At 39.2% G+C, this 17,700-nt stretch overlaps 1 pseudogene; it reads left to right on the forward strand.

Moving 5' to 3' along the window:
* Positions 1-17,700, forward strand: part of LOC139042823 (sodium/hydrogen exchanger 9B2-like) — a 42,081-nt pseudogene that overhangs the window by 10,744 nt on the left and 13,637 nt on the right.

Below are 17,700 nucleotides of genomic sequence, written 5' to 3' on the forward strand. Positions count from 1 at the left end.
TGAAAATGAGGGATAGCAACATGGAGAAGAGTATGACTGTCTGATCTTAGTTCCAGAAAAAGAGAATAGAGAATGGAGAAGAGGAAATATTTGAAGAAATGAAGACTGAGAATTTTCCAGAATTAGTGAAAAACTTAAATCCCAAGCAAACCGAAAGGAAGTCATACCTAAATACATCAAACTGAAATTGCAGAAAACCAAAGAAAAGGAAAAAATCTTAAAAACAGCCAAAGAAAAAGAATTCCCTAAAAAAGCAGAAATTAGACGTAAAAGCAGCAATGAAAGCCAGAAAGCCAAAGAGTAATATTTTCAAGGACCTGAGAGAAAGTAACTCTCAACCTAGAATTGTATATGCAGAAAAACTCTGTCTTAAGAATGAAAATGAAGATAATTTCAGACAAAACTAAGACTTTACTACCAACAGAGCCTTATGAGAAACATAACATGCTTTGCTACAGAGAGTTTCTGTACCATCAATTAGCTCTTATGCGATGGTAAATAGGGAATTGTGTGAGTGCCAGATGGAATTTGCATTTTTGTACATAATTTTTCCTGTCACCTTAGTATTTTTCATCATCAAGCAATAGCAAGTGAATACAAAGTGAATTGAAAACAAAAATCAGATAGATGTTTTCTTACAATTAAAGATAAAGCCTTATCAACTTGAGGACCTTTTAAAAAGCTGAAATCTCTGTGAAAGTGCGTTCTTTTTGGGCAGTTAGTTGCTGGTTTAGGGGCTTCAAAGACTTTTTAAACTTCCCACAATGTTAAGCTATCTAATGAAACCACACGTGGATGAAGAAGCTGACAGTACAGGTGAAGAAGCTGCCAACACTTTTCCCTCAGTTAAAAACAAACAAACCTTTGTTTGATGAATAAGCTACAATCTGCATAAGATTTTGATGGAGCTGCTCTCTATTTAAAGCAAATGCCCTCAAGATTCTACATCTCGGGAAAAAGGAAGTGTGGTTCCAGGGTTTAAGTCTGCAAAGAAGAGACTGACTTTAGATGCGATGTCAGTAGAGATTTAACTGTGCTGATACTGTATTAGAATTGTTACTGTTTTTTAGTGCTTTGGTCACAAGTTTTGAGTTTTGAGTTTTGGGTCGTCTGCTCCAACTCTGTTTTTCCCATAAGTCTTTTTGTTTTCAGTGTCTGATTTTGTAGAACACAAGGTTTTTGAAACAGGGAAACATATTTTGCATTCTAACAGAAATGCCTCTACTAAAGCAAATACTTCAGGTAACCAGATGATTGTCCCAGAGGAAAGGTTTGAGGTGCCACAATGAATGATGGCCCCCCCAAAAAGGTAAGTATCTGAGTAATTCTAAACAAACGTCAACATAGAAGAGAAACAATGCTAATGTTTAATTCAAGGCAGAGCTAAAATAGGGGAGTGTGGTTGTTCAAGTATTCTCATGCTCCTGTGAAGAGGTTAAAGATAGTGATTGTTTCTCTTTTTATTAACTACTGATATATTTATAGTAAAATTAAAAAGAATAATAAGGGAATGGTAAAAAGAAAAAAAGTTCAAGGTAGTAGTTGTAGCAGTGTGGAAGGCGATGGGGGATGGGATTAAGAGGAACACAGAGGTGCCTTCAAGGCACTGGTAGTATCCTATTTCTTCAGATGGTTGGTAATTACCCAGTTGTTCATATCACTGGTGTTCTTCAAAACTTACACATGGTTGTAAATATTTGTATGTGTATTCAGTATTTATTTTTAAAAACTTTTAGATTATATCAAAACCGACATATGACAACTTATTGATAGAAGTTTTCCTGGTTTATTTCAGTTACCATCCTTGTTCTTCTGTGGGCTGTAGTGTGGTCAATTACTGGCAGTGAATGTCTTCCTGGAGGAAACCTATTTGGAATTATAATCCTGTTCTATTGTGCCATCTTTGGAGGGAAACTTTTGGGGCTCATTAAGTTACCTACGTTGCCTCCACTGCCTCCTCTTCTTGGTAAGTACCAAACACTTCCTGTGTCCTTCAGAGTAAATCATATTTTTAAAATAGTAGTTTGGGAAATAAAGGAATAAACTATTTCTGTATTTGCTGTGCTGGCCCTTAAAGCTGATTGTTAAATTGTGATGAGTTTTATGAGCCAGTTGGTAAACAGCAATTTGAAAATTAAATTATATATACTTACAATTAAATAACTTGCATTAAACACAAGAGCAATACTCAAAACCAATCACTTCTTAATTATTTTACTACATTTTCCTCTTATCTCTCCTCTTGAGATTATGGAAATACTATATCACGGTGTGTCACTGCCCATCTGTTCCCAGCTCCACGTTCAATGACGTCAGGTTGGTAGGTTAACATCAGCCCTGGTAGAAGTATCTGTAATACAGAAATCAGCAAATGCTGCAGCCCAGGGCTTAATATGTTGTCAGTCACTCACATCATTGACAAACGAGTGAAGTTCCAACATGTATTACAAAACTATTCTTCCAGAGGCCATGAGAACTGTGCAGATACGACACGTAAAAATTAGTCTTAAAACTAGGTATTATATCTTTAATGTTTCTTTTAAAAATTCCATATTACAAAATTTCAGTGTACTACTTTCAGTATACCACAAAAGACATTTTGTGTCCCTTTCTCACAGATTTATAAATCATTAAGTTTTATTTAAAAACCATGTACCTTTTACACATGCATATTTGCACACATCTCCTTTTTTTATTTCAAAAGATTGGCCCTCGGCTAACATCTGTTGCCAATCTTCTTTTTTTTTTATTTCTTCTTCTCCTCAAGGCCCCCCAGTACATAGTTGTATATTCCAGTTGTCGGTTCTTCCAGTTCCTCTATGTGGGACACCACCTCAGCATGGCCTGATGAGCGGTGCTAGGTCAGTGCACAGGATGCGAACCAGTGAGACCCTGGGCTGCCAAAGCAGAGTGCATGAACTTAACCACTCAGCCACAGGGCCAGACCCCCCCCCACACACACATTTCCTAAGTAAAAATTTTTTTCTATTAGTGAGGACCTCAGGATTGGTTAACATAGACCAAAATTATTTTCTTGTGAATTTGTGGTGAGCAATTGAAACTAAATGTAAAAAGAAGTAGAATTATTTACATCTTACTCTACACTGTTTCTCAATATATTTTTCAATTTAGGTAAAATTCAAGTTATTTCACTTAATTCATATTGTTTATCATGGGTGCTTTTTGTTAAAGTTTTTAATTGAATTATTATGACAATGGGTTGTTTCTAGGCCAGCCCGGTGGTGTAGTGGTTGAGTTCCGTGCACTCTGCTTCAGTGGCCCAGGTTCGTGGGTTCCGGTCCTGGCTGTGGACTACACCCTTGTCAGCTATGCTGTGGTGGCGTCCCACATACAAAATAGGGGAAGCTTGGCACAGATGTTAGCTCAGGGCAAATCTTCCTCACCAAAAAACAAAAGGGGGGCTGTTTCTAAATATGCCTGTGTGCTATGATAAAGGGTTGGCAAACCATCTCTTCTTGTAAATAAGATCTTATTGGAGCACACTCATGCTCATTCATTTACATATTGTCTGTGGCTGCTTTTATACTACAGTGGCAGGGCTGAGAACTTATAACAGACACCATGTGGCCCACAAAGCCTGCAGTGTTTCTTGTATGGCCCTTTACAGAAAATGTTTACTAACCCCTGCATCTAAGTCAGAGCTTCTCACACTTTATTATCCAGAGAATGACCTTGGATCTTGTTAAAATGCAGGCTCTAATTCAGTAGGTCTGGGGTGAGGCCTGAGATTCTGCCTTTCTAATAAGCTCAAAGACCACACTTTCCACAGAAAAATCATAAGTTTTCAAACCTGGCTGCACGTAGGAATCATCTGGGAAATTTTTTAAAAAGCTGATGCCTGGGACCCACCCCAGAGATTCTGAACTAATTGAATGGAGTAGCCCTGGGTATCAGAATTTTTAAAAGCTCCCCAGGTGATTCTAATATGCAACCTAAGTTGAGGACTACTGTTCTAGACGCCATGAAAAGGCCCTTTACACCTCATCCTTCTCTTTTCCACTCCATGCCTGTTATTGCAACAAGCAAAATACACATGTTGCAAAATGATAAATCCTTGGGCTTTGTGATTACATGAAATCTCCTGAGGTCACTGAAATCATTCTTAAAAGTCACGTACGTAATGTGTCTTACCATCCCTTTCTATAGTGGTACGCTTGTGACAGAAGTTTACTGGCTCTTAGCGTATTAGGGCCAGTATCTAAAACTGAAACATTATCTGAATCCATAAAGAAGACTTGTTAAGGCAGACATGTGTGGTGATTGCCTATTCCATATTTTTAAAAATTCATTGAAATAATTGCCAGAGATGGAGGATGAAGGAGCATTTTTTATTCCAAAAATGAATGTGAAAACAACTTTCCTAGGACACTGTTTCCTTTGCTGATGGTCTGGGTTGCTGGAAATTTTTTTCAATAATGATTTGCTTCAAAATAACTTGAGAGTAGATGAAATAAGATTGGCCATGTATTGATAATTTTTGCATGTTTTAAAAAATTTCCGTAATAGAAATTAAGGAGGAAAGAAGAATACTCCTTATCAAAGAAGGTATTCTTTTCTCCACACCCAAGGGAAAGGCCCCCCCAGGGGCTCAGAGGCCAGAGGGGGCGCCTTCCTAATCACAGTCAGGTGGCCACATCAACGGAGGCCATCGGCAAACAGAACTGTCTCAGGGAAATTGTTTGTACATTCATCTCAGAAATGAAAAATGCTCCTTCATCCCCTCCAAAACTCCAAAAGAAACTCCTACATATTTGTGAGTTCTTATTAGACTATTATTCCTTTTGATTTCAGGTAGTTGTATGCTATAATCAATTTAGGGCTGGTTTAGATTCACATTTTAAGTTTCAGTAAAGAACTGTTGACAAATTAATGAAATGTAAGGTTAGTGCAGCATTTTTGGCTGGTAATTCATTAATATCTATAAAAATGATATACACTGTACCCTGGAGCCTAACATTTCCACTGCTAAGAATTATCCTATGGATATACTTGCACAAACCTACAAATATGTAAGCTCTATGTGGACAAGGCCCATGTTGGTGTAGCTCGCCTCTGCATTACCAGGGTAGAGTAAGGCTCTGGCATGCAGTTAATAAATACTGTGCTCATTTCAGCACTGTTTGTAATGAAAAGTCTGGAAAGTTCCTTCAAGTCCCTTACTTAGTCCAAAAATTATGGTACTTCCACACAACGAGAAACTATTCCAACTATTAAAAAAAACAAGGCAAATATATATGTGCATCATTGGGAATATGTCCACGATATATTGTTAAGTGGAAAAGAAACAGATTATACAATGGTATTTAAACATGCTCTCATTTGTGTCCAGTGCAAAAGAGCACACGTACACACACACAGAGAAGCATGCTTTAATAGGTAGAGAAACTTTCTGGAAGGGCACAGAAAACTCTGGACAGTGGAAACCTTTGGGGAATGAAGCTGGAAAGTTGCACTTGGGGTAGGACATGTACTGGTCACTTTACATTGTCTGTCATGGTTTAATTTTATCATGAGCAAATATATTATTATTCTTTTAAAAACAGCTATTGTAGGCTGGTTCTTACTTTCAAAAATTCTAGAAAGATCATGACTGCAGAATTCATAACTTCTTCTAGATTAAATGGCAGCAATGAGAAATGCCTGGAAGAGATGCTTCCTTGCCTAATGGTGTCTGGAACAAGTCACAAAAAGCTATACTTGTAATTCATCTCTATTCTCATAGCTTACATATAAAACAACCCAAAGTTAGTAAATTTATTTAGTCCTTTGAAGTGTGGTCCATATAAGGACGTGGTAAGAAAAGAGTCCTGCTGGAGAAGAACGGAGTGTGGACGGCTTGCAGTCTCTGAGGAGAAATCCTTCCCCTATCTGGGCATGTGGTATCAGGGAGGGCAGGATTCTCTGACAAACTACCCGGCTTCCTCAGGCACACTCAACTACTTGCAGTTCCCAGAATGTGTCACACTTTCCCTTCATACCTTGGAAGAAACTGTTATTTCTCCCAGAAACTTCTCAACTTCTCCAGCCCCTTCTTCATTCCCCTTCCCCTTCTTTGGCCCCTGCTGACTCACCCTTCCTTGTCTCAGCTTGTATAAGGCCTCCTCATGCTTCCATAAAATTGAGGTTGCCCCCATAGACTGAAAGCTTGTTGAGGGATAGTACTGAGCCTTTGTTCATTGCAATATCTCTAATACCTACTATAGTGTCGAAAGTACCGAAGGCATTTGATAAATGTTGAATGGCTGAAGGAAAGAAGAGTCACCAGCTGACATGACAGAACAATGTCTATTTCATGATAACTCACTTCTAAGCCTTTGCAAAGCAGGTTATATGTTTTTTATTAAATTATCTGGTTTGAAAATAGGTAAAATAGAGCCCATATAGGTATTGATATTTCAAGTAATCTGGCATGGTAAATAATTTTAGAATCTTTCTGCTGTTTGCATACAAAGAGATGACTGAATTGGGCCTTGTATTAAAACATTTTATATTCAGAATTTGATCATACTTTCTACCCAAATACTACATCCTGTTTCTCTCTTTCAGGTTCAATTATTAATGAATTATTAATTATTCTAATCTTTCATTTTTATCTGCATATTAAAGCCTTTTCTTAGCTCCTGTAATTTTTTTTTTCATTAAAAGTTTGACATAATTTCATCTAAGGACTAAGCATAAAAGAAGTGGTTCCTGGGATTATAATCCTGGGATAGTCTCTTCTACATCTAAAGTACTGAAAATATTTTCTGTATTTGAAAACTAAAGATTTGTTTGATTTCTCCATCCCAGGCATGCTGCTTGCTGGGTTTCTCATCAGAAATATCCCTGTCATCAATGATAACGTACAGATCAAGCAGAAGTGGTCTTCCGCTTTGAGAAGCATAGCACTATCTGTCATATTGGTTCGTGCTGGCCTTGGGCTTGATCCACAGGTATTGAAGTATAAATTTCTAATTATTGACTTGGAATTTTGTTCTTCCAATATTGCAAGTATTTAGAATGACTGAGCTTTAGGAAATGGATGTGGACACTTTGCACAGCATTCAGAACGACAGAATGAAATTTATTTCATACAGGACTGTCCCCAAAAGATGTTCCCATACTCTCTCTTGGAGAAAGGTGGAGTTACTGTCTATCTAGGGACAGCACCAAGAATAAAGGCTCCCCTTTTCTCTGACAGAGATACAGGCCGTAGTTATAAATAAGGGTTGTGAGAGAGAAGACATCATATTTTTGGTGTGGAAAGCCCTATACGAGTGTTTAGGACTAACTATGCTGGCTCAGAAAACTGCCTAGCATACAGAATGAGTCTCAAAGTGTGCTTTTTTCGTGTTTGCTTTTGAAAGCAGGAATGAATGTTCTTGAGGATTGCCTTTACATCAGGTTCATTCTGGGGCCACAAATTATACATATGGCCAACACCGAGACGGTTAGATCAGCTAGTGTGGAGGTTATGAGCACAGACTCTGAAAGCAGCCTGGCCGAGCTCAAACCAAGCTCCACCACTCACTAATTTCATGATCTTGGAGAACAGCTTTAACTTGTGCCTTTTTGGATGAGAAAATCTAAACAATGATGATAATATTATCCCCTGTGTCATAGGTTGCTATGAGGACTAATAAGCCAACTCTAAAACACTTAGAACACTGAAATGTTTGTTAAATAAAACTCATTACCTGGAAAATTCATGATGGATGATCCAGACAGTCTGAACACTGAAGAAAAAGCATTTAATGTCATTCTCTCTGTGTGTCTTTAGAGGGTTATTTCGTATGTCTATTTTTATATTTCAGGCCCTGAGGAAGCTGAAGGGTGTCTGTGTAAGATTAGCCATGGGTCCCTGTCTTGTGGAGGCATGCTCATCTGCTCTTCTTGCCCACTTCCTAATGGGTTTGCCGTGGCAATGGGGATTTATACTGGGGTAATGATTTTTCTTTGTCGTATGAAAATACACACGGACATTTAGGACTTTCTCTGACGCTATACAAGTGAATGCATAATATTTTCGTAAGGACATCAGAAAATACAATACAGATATTCCAGCATAATATTATGACTATTAATATACCAGCATATAAACATTATAACTTCAAAATATAGTGTATGTCTTTGTAGGTGCTAACTTTGACAGTTTTATAATAATTTAAACTATTGAGGAAGTAATAGACTTTTATTATGCCTGATTCCATGCCAGTGAGAGATGCCAGATCTCTCCTCAAAGTCCATACAAAGGATAACGAATGCTCAACGGTGATCCACACCTAGCATAGGCCTCCTCCTCCTTTCACCAGGCTCTTATGATTATCTGTTCTGCTGTATTTTCCTCCTGCTGTTAGTTCTTTCTTCTTCTTCTTCTTCTTCTTCTTCTTTTTTTTTTTGGTGAGGAAGATTGGCCCTGAGCTAACATCTGTTCCCAAGCTTCCTCTTTTCTTTTTTTTCTCCCCAAAGGCCCAGTATATAGTTGTATATCCTAGTTGTAAATCCTTCTAGTTCTTCTATGTGGGATGCCACCACAGCATGGCTTGATGAGCAGTATATAGGTCCACACCAGGATATGAACCAGCAAACTCTGGGCCGCCGAAGCAGAGCACATGAACTTAACCACTATGCCACTGGGACAGCCCCCGGTTCCTACTTCTAAGATTTAAGAGCCATAAGAAGTAAATAAATATGAAAGTACTTGGTAAGAATTTGGTGTTGGGGCCAGCCCCACGGCTCATGTTGAGGTGGCATTGGCGTCCCATATAGCACAGCCTGAGGCACTCACAACTACAGTCTACAACTATGTACTGGGGGGCTTTGGGGAGAAAAAAGAAAAGATTGGCAACAGATGTTAGCACAGGTGCCAATCTTTAAAAAAAATAATAATAATTTGGTGCTGATAAGTAGGCAAGAAGTAAGAACTACTTACTTCTCACGGTTAACACTCTCGAGCTATACTGCCTAGATTCAAATCTCGGCTCTGACTTTCCAGTATGTGATCTTCGGCAAATTACCTAATCTCTTTGTGCCTCCATTTCCTCATTTGCAAAACAAAGATAATGATTGTAGCTACCTCATAGGGTGGTTGTGAGGATTAAATTAGTTAATATATGTGAAGTGCTTAAAATGGTGTTAGGTACATAGTGAGCTTCATAAATGCTTTCTGCTATCCTACTGCTGCCGTTATCAGTGTCACTGTTACTGTCACTATGGCCTTCCTCTTCTAATCTGTTGTCTGATTTTTACATGCCAGGTCCTGATAGAAGGCCTCGCATCACTGGATTCCAATCCAAAAAGTCCATGGCCGTGTTTTTCAAACCTCATGCCGTGGATGTTTTGTTTAGATAGAAGGCAGATTCCTGGGGCCTCACCCCATTAGGTCTCCCAGACCAGCCGTAAATACAGATTTCAGACAGGCTGCGTAGTCCCAACGCAAGTTGTCCATGGCCACGCTCAGAAGAAGTGTTCTGTAGAACTTGTAGCTGTGCGTGTGTTTCTGTTTGGGACTTCACTGCCTTTGAAAGACTGTAATTGTCTAAAGTGTAACCTCTGAAAGAGTGGAGGTTATTATAATTTCACTAATAATAGTAATAATGAAGAAGATGCTATCATAAATATTTAAAGTGCTGCCTGCTTAGTTTTGTCTTAGGTGCTGTGTCTCCAGCTGTGGTGGTGCCTTCAATGCTCCTTTTGCAGGAAGGGGGCTATGGTGTTGAAAAAGGTGTCCCGACCTTACTCATGGCTGCTGGCAGCTTTGATGACATTCTGGCCACCACTGGCTTCAACACGTGCTTGGGCATGGCCTTTTCCACAGGTAAACTGATCAGTTCATGTGTGCTGTTCTCTTATGCTCTAGCGACATAGATATGATGTTGTGAGTGTGGCATATTTCCTTGATAATTGATTAAGGCAAATTAAAATAGAAAAAGCAACTCCAAGAGTTAGTTCTATACCTAAGGAGAAACCAGTGGCTTCTTGTCTTTACTCCCTTCACCCTCTAAATATAAAATGCTCAAGTACTGTGGTAGGTGCGTGAGGGGGCTTCAAAAGAGCAAAGTCGAAAGAAGGAGAACAGCTTCTGCATGCAGCCACCCGGGAGGGTCAGCCTTCGAGACTGCGCACAGAGGGTGAGCAGGTGTTTCAGTGAGCACAAAGGACAAAGTAGTCCAAGTGGGAGGGACAGTTTCTGTTCTCTCGTCTTTAACATTTTAGGGGAAATAATTATTTTAATGTGTATCTTATTAATACTTAATAACTGTCTGATACAGACATATTTTGTTTTAAGTAGTAATAAAACAGGAACTTAAGGCATTTTTTCCCTACTGTTATTCAACACCTTTATTATCCTTTGGGACAGCACACATTTAAGTTCACTTTTTAATCTGTTTCCAAGACTGGAAGATAAGATTTGCAATTTCATATTATTGACAAAATGTAATTGTGGGCTAAGTTTAGCTTCAGATTATTTAGTGGGAACACACCTTAGAAAGTCTTGTGTTCTCAGTCTCTCTGCCCCATGGTTATCCTCCCATTTTATGACTATATTTGACGTATGCCAATTACCTAGTACTTCACCTCTTCCCACACCCTGAAGTTGCCTTACGTCTAGTCCCCACCGTGTATCACTGGTGAATTAATCTTCTCAAAGCATTGTTTTGATAGTCTTACTTTCTTGTTCAAGCACCAGCAAGGATTCTCTATTACCAATTAGGTCGAATCTACACCCTTGTCTCTATTTTAACTCTACTGTACCTGTCCAATCGTACATTCTCCCTGCTTCCTGGTATACACCTTTAAAACAATAGTTCTCAGCCTCAGCTGCACACTATAATTACCTGGGAACTTTTTAAAAATACTCATATGTGGGCCCTACCTTAGGCCACTTAAATCATAATCTTTGGGAATGGAAACCACAGCTTTAGAGCAACAGAGTTTGCATTAAAATCACACAGGAGCAGGGTAGGGAGGGCCGTGGGGAGCGGCTGCTGGGGTTTTCATAATCTGAGGGGTGGGGGTGGGGGTGGGGCTAGCCTGAAGAACCTTCCTACTTGACAATACTCTGTACCCTCTGCCCTGCCCTACTAAATGCAGTCCTTAGACCATCTGGATAGGAGCTACCTGGAGCCTCTTTAAAATGTGGATCCCAGGCCCGGCCAGACTTACTGCATCAGAATTTTCAGAGGTGGGGCCCAAGAAGTCTTTTTTTCTTTTAAACAATCTTACTATACGGGAGACTGAAAGTGGTTAGTTACTTTCTACACATTTATAGTAAATTATTTACTGTAATATCTTGCAACGTATACTATTATCACAGATAAATGTTTTTGACAGTCACACTATTACCTAATAGAGAGCTGTCCTAGCTAAATAAAACTACTACAGAGGTAATCATTTTTTTAAATACAAGAGATAATTGAAACTGTAGGGGAGGAAAAACCGTTTCCCACACCAGGTTCGTTGACTGGGGCCCTGTAATCAGACTGACAAGAGACAGACTAACAAGAGAAAAACAGTTTATTAACGTGTGCATTGTGCTTACACAAGACCTCAAAGATGAGTAAGTCAAAGGAGCGGTCAGAATTTGGGCTTGTTCAGCATTTTAGCAAAGAACAATAATTATGTGGAGAAGCACAAGATAAAGGAGCTTTGAGCTTCTAGAGGCAGCAAATTGTGGGAAAAGAAACATATGGGGACCTAACGGTAGATAAGGGCTTGTTTTAGCAAAGTTTGTGATGTGAATTCCTCTGGTGCTGTCTTGGGGCTGATAAGGGCCCATAAGTGTCCCAAGTTGTCTCAGTGATTAACTTCTGTCCTTCCTGGTAAAAAGGAGAGGGGACACCTTTATGAATGTATGTCCTGCTTTTGGGCAAATAGTGAGAGGGCAGAGAGCTTTTCTTATATCTGCTTCTTCTCAATTGCCTTCAACTCAGAATAATCCTTATGCCCCAGTGGCATATTTGGGGTGACATATTGTGTACTCTAAACCACAATGACAAAAACCCACAATAACTAGTTAGTACATTTTTTCTTAGAATAGTGTGTGAAGAAGGGCTTTATGTGTTGAACAACTTCTTTTTTTTTTTGAGGAAGATTAGCCCTGAGCTAACATCTGCTGCCAATCCCCTTTTTTGCTGAGGAAGGCTGGCCCTGAGCTAACATCCTTGCCCATCTTCCTCTACTTTATATGTGGGACGCCTACCACAGCATGGCTTGCCAAGTGGTGCCATGTCTGCACCCGGGATCCAAACTGCCAAACCCTAGCCGCCAAAGCGTAATGTGTGAACTTAACCATTGCACCACTGGGCCGGCCCCTTTGAGCAACTTTAATATAATTTTCTGCACAATGTGTTCACAAAGTTTTTTTAATTAAAGTTTCCTAAGTTCTGTATGATATGGGGGAAAATATTGGTTCTACTTACCTCTCTATTATTTCAAAGAAGCTGAGTAAGAAATAAAGATTCTTCTAAGAGCAATTTCAAAAATAATTTGTTTTCAGTTTGCTTTTAGAATAAACATTCAAGAAGGAATGAGTCCTTTACACTCATCATAGTAAGAAAAGATTCTTGATTTTAATTCTCAAATTAAGTTCCTGTATTCTATACATATCAAACCTACTAAAATCAGTGTACATTTGTTATTTTAAAATCAGGCTCGTAGGGCCAGCCCTGTGGGGTAATGGTTTAAGTTCGTGTGCTCTGCCTTAGTGGCCCAGGATTCGTGGGTTCAGATCCCAGGCACGGACATAGCGCTGCTCTTCAAGCCATGCTGTGGCGGTGTCCCACATAAAATAGAGGAAGACTGGCACAGATGTTAGCTCGGCGACAATCTTCCTCAAGTAAAAAGAGGAAGATTGGCAACGGATGTTAGGTCAGGGTCAACCTTCCTCACACAAAAAAAAATCAGGCTATTAAATGGCTGTTTGAAAACTAGATCAGTCTACTCACCCAGCCTATGCATATCATACCAATTAGCTCTGAATCATGAATTTTATCTTTCATATTTTCTTAGGCCCTTTAGGTAAAGTTTTTTGAAGTAAATGTACAAAAAAGTGCACAAATCATAGTTTATGCCTATTTTGAAGTTTATCTCTAATAATGCATACCTTTCTTATAAGATAGGCCCATTTTATTAGACACTTTAAGTCACATATATTTAAGACTGTGGAGAGCAGGAAATATCTGTAAACTTTTCCTTCTGTGTAATCAGATGCTTTGTGTGATGATTGAAGTAAAGTCTTTGTATTTATGGATTTAGAGTTCTGACTGAAGATTTTTTTTTATGTGTGTCTAAGGTTCCACGGTTTTTAATGTCCTCAGAGGCATTTTGGAGGTAGTAATTGGTGTGGCAGCTGGGGCTCTTCTTGGATTTTTTATTCAGTACTTCCCAAGCAGTGACCAGGTAAAGGAAACCATCTGTGGGAAAGTCGTGCTCTAAAATGTCACGGGAAAACATTCTGGAACACTCCCTCAGAGCCATGTGAAGGACGTGATTTAGCAAATGACCCCCATTTTAAAACTGCTTGCTGCTCTGTCAGTGCTGTCTGTGAGGCTTAGGAAGACAGCTAAACCTTGAAGATGTTAATGCAGTCCTGGGATTTTCTTCTCCTATTTATATTCTGTACACTTCAGCTTGCACTGTAAAACAAATAACATGAATTCCAAACTAATAGGATATGCAAGTCTTATTTTTATTTTCATTTTTTTGAGGAAAGATTAGCCCTGAGCTAACATCTGCTGCCAATCCTCCTCTTTTTGCTGAGGAACACTGGCCCTGAGCTAACATCCGTACCCATCTTCCTCTACTTTATATGTGGGACGCCTGCCACAGCATGGCTAGACAAGCAGTGCATAGGTTGCACCTGGGATCCGAACTGGCCAACCATGGGCCGCCAAAGTGGAACGTGCGAGCTTAACCACTGCGCCACCCAGCCAGCCCCGCAAGTCTTATTTTTTTAATTAATTTATTTTTTATTTTTATTATTATTCATAATACTCAACTAAATCAAGATATAAAATGGTTCTTTGGGCCCACGGTTTTAGTGTCAAAATACCTTAGATTCTAATACTATCAAATAGATAGACCTTAACATTTCATTAAAATATAGTCTCTTTCTCACCGAGTAGATTGAAGTTCTTTACTGTACATAGTGATTCTTAATGAGAAACAAAGGCTTGTTTGTTTTCCTTTACCCTCTTTAGTCTCTTCTGATAGGTAAACATATAAAAATCTTTTCTTTTCTAAAAGAATTGGTGTTATTTTGAGATTTCAGAGCATTTTGAATGGAATTCAAATCTTAACTGAAGTAAAACTTTAATTAAGAAAATTAATGTTTGCATTATCAGAATGTATGTTGATTTGAATTTTTATTGTGCTGCAAAAAAACTCCAAGTAAAATAGTCTGTAAAAGATTTTATGAATGCATAAAAGAAAATTCAAGGATTTTCTAATTATGCAACAAAGTACAAAGAAAAATGATGGCTTACATTTTGTTGCTTACTGTGTATAAAATGACAGGTGAGTTGAGTAAAGTCCCGCTGTGCTCATCAGGGCAGCGACTATCTACATGCAGCTCCAGCAGACACAGGACATTTCCAGAGACAGTACAGACATAGAAATTTCCAGCATCACTGATCGTTCTGTTGGGAAGCGCTGATCTAGTGCAATCCACACAATAACCCATGAAGAGAATACCTTTAATATGACCATTTCACTGCTGAGGCTCAGGGAGAGATGACTTAAACAAGGTCACGTAGCTAGAACGCCGTAGAGCTGGGTATGAACTCAGTTCATCCACTGCCAGGGCCTGTGCGCTTCCAGTCGAACCCTTCTAAGGACCTGCTGCCTTCTAAAGCAATCAAGAAGTTTAAAGGCTGAACAGGGACAAGTAACGAAAGAGAGGAGCACATTGCTTAGATTTTAAAAATCAACACCACAGACTCCTCTCAGTCTACAGCCACCTAGAGTTTCTTGGTATTCAAAGATTTAGAAAGAAGAACTGGAGAGCATCACATTAAAGAGTAAATAGAGAACCTAAAAATAATAGAGATATCATATCTTTAAGCTTCACAAAAACCCCATGATGTAACTGCTTTCAAGGAGGAGGAAACAAAGCTTGGAGAGGCTAAGTAATATGGCCACTGCATAGCCAATGGTGGGAAAGAGCTTGCATTTTAACCCTAATTTGTCCACTTCCAAAGCCCACACACTCTTTTCTGCTGCTCCGTTCAGCCCTGCGGACTTCTGCGTCAATGACTTCAGAGGAGGCTCACTGAGGTTCCTGAACGGGGAAGCTGCGTTTGTACACATGCTAACTCTACTTTTGTTAAGGAAAAGAAAGTAAATGTTATGTCATGCATTTATGTGCACAGATACAGACATTTTTATTTTCTACTAAGTCCTGAATATGGAAAAATCAATAATTAAAAATCAGTTCTATGAAATAATTGAGCTAATCCACGTTTTTTCTCCTCAAGGACAAACTTGTATGGAAGCGGGCGTGCCTTGTTTTGGGGCTGTCTGTGCTGTCGGTGTTCAGCAGTGTGTATCTTGGTTTCCCTGGGTCAGGAGGACTGTGTACGTTGCTCATGGCTTTCCTTGCAGGCATGGGATGGAGCAGTGAAAAGGTGAATTTCATTTTAAGTTCTTCTTCTCATGACTACTTTCTGATTAGATTAGTTTTTTTCCAGATACTTTCATAATATCAAGTTAATAAAATTAATCATAAGAGCTATTTTCTGTACATATACAAACGTATGCCCAAATGCACACATACACTTCCTTTTTTCCTGTTACATACCAATCTATAACTTGATGTTTTTACTTAAAATGTATCATGGTCATATTTCCATGATGCCTCCCTTATTCTTTGTAAGGGTTGCAGAGTATTGCATTGTATAGCTGTACTGTACTTTATTTAACCAGTTTCCTGCCTAAATTTAATTTAACAGACATTTAAATTGTTTCTAATTTTCTGCCAAGACAAAAAGTGCATCAATAAAATATCCTTGCATATACCACTAAGACACTATCAAGTCTAAGAAGCACCATTATTTTACATGCCACCAAGAGAGAAAAAGAATGCTGCCAATTAAACTATGACATCACTTCCTAATTTCAGAAATGAAAAAGTGTGTTTCTTAAAATCAACAAAATATAGCATATCTTTGAGTGTATCTATAGGATTAATTTCTAGAAATAGGATTTCTCTATGAAAGAGTATGCACATTGATACTTTTGATAGTATCAATTTGCCCTTTTTTTAACGTATGCTTTTTAAAAATTTTTTGGTGAGGAAGATTGGCCCTGAGCTAACAGCTATTGCCAATCTTCCTCTTTTTTTCCTCCCCAAAGCCCCAGTACGTAGTTGTATATCCTAGTTGTAGGTCATTCTAGTTCTTCTATGTGGGACGCCGCCACAACATGGCCTGACAAGCGGTGTGTAGTAGGTCTGTGCCCAGGATCCAAACTGGTGAACCCAGGCCGCCAAAGCAGAGTGCACGAACTTAACCACTCAGCCATGCAGCCAGCCCCTTGAGTTGCCCTCTTAAACAGCAGTACCAATTTATATTCCCACCAACAGTTTGTGAAAGGATCTGTTTTTCTGATCTGTGTACTTTCAATCTTTAGATATTTTGCTAATCTGACAGGTGAAAAATGTTTCTCATTATTGATCTGATTTGTATTTCTTTACAAGTGGAGCTAATCATCTTGTCATATATTTACTAGCCAGTTTATTCAAAAGCCTGTGCCCATTTTTTATGATTGTCTGTTTTTCTTACTGACTTTCAAGATCATTAAAATTATTCATTTCCTTTATGTGTATTATGGAAATTAGCTGGTTGCCATTTATTTAATTTCAAGGTACATTTTTATGGATTTGAACTTGAGAGGATCATATACTATTCTGCTTCATGAAGAAATTAGATGTGGGTGACCTAAACTAAATACACATATATCATTTGGGAAAACCAAAGACAACTGTTGAAAATAATTCAGCTTAAAATAATACTACATGAAAAATATATGTTGATTATCAGTCCTGAGGTTGGGTGTGCAGTGCCCTGCAGGTGAGCGGTCTCTGCAGAGGTCTGTAGAGGCAGGGCTTCACTGTGGGCACATGGCACTCCGTTGGAGGCTTTCACTCTCGGGAGGCAAGACATGTGCAGTTGGGCATCCCTTTGCTGTAGAGGAGGGTGGATTGGTGGGGCTGCCTGGAGCCTTGTGTAGATAAGGGACTGAGGCCCCAGGAAAGCAGGCCGCAGTGGATTGGGCTTTGCAGGCAAGGAGCAAGGCTCTGCAGAGCCCTGCTGCAGGCACTGCATGGGCCCAGGGCTGCTGCGTCCTCCTGGGGAGGCTTGGCTGTAAGGCTTATTTCAGGTCTACTTTTTTTTCCTTAGCAGCACCCGTATTATTAAATTCTCCTTTGTGATTTCACGTAACTTAACATCTGACAAGAGGAAAGCTAAAACATAAACTTCCCAGTATAAATTGGGTCCTCTTATCATCCCTCATCTCTTGTAAACATTTGCTCTTGTCAAAATTTGCTTTTCCGTGGCTTCACTTTCCTTGCAGGCCGAGGCAGGTGATCACACATTGCTGTTCAGTCTCGGGTCTGATCTCAGCTCCCTGGCTCCTCGCTGAGCGCTCACTGCTGAGTGCCTTCCATCCTGCCTGGGCTGCTGACCAGCGCACTGCTCT

The sequence above is a fragment of the Equus asinus genome, unplaced genomic scaffold, assembly GCF_041296235.1.
Source record: "Equus asinus isolate D_3611 breed Donkey unplaced genomic scaffold, EquAss-T2T_v2 contig_1, whole genome shotgun sequence".
Taxonomy (NCBI): Eukaryota; Metazoa; Chordata; class Mammalia; order Perissodactyla; family Equidae; genus Equus; species Equus asinus.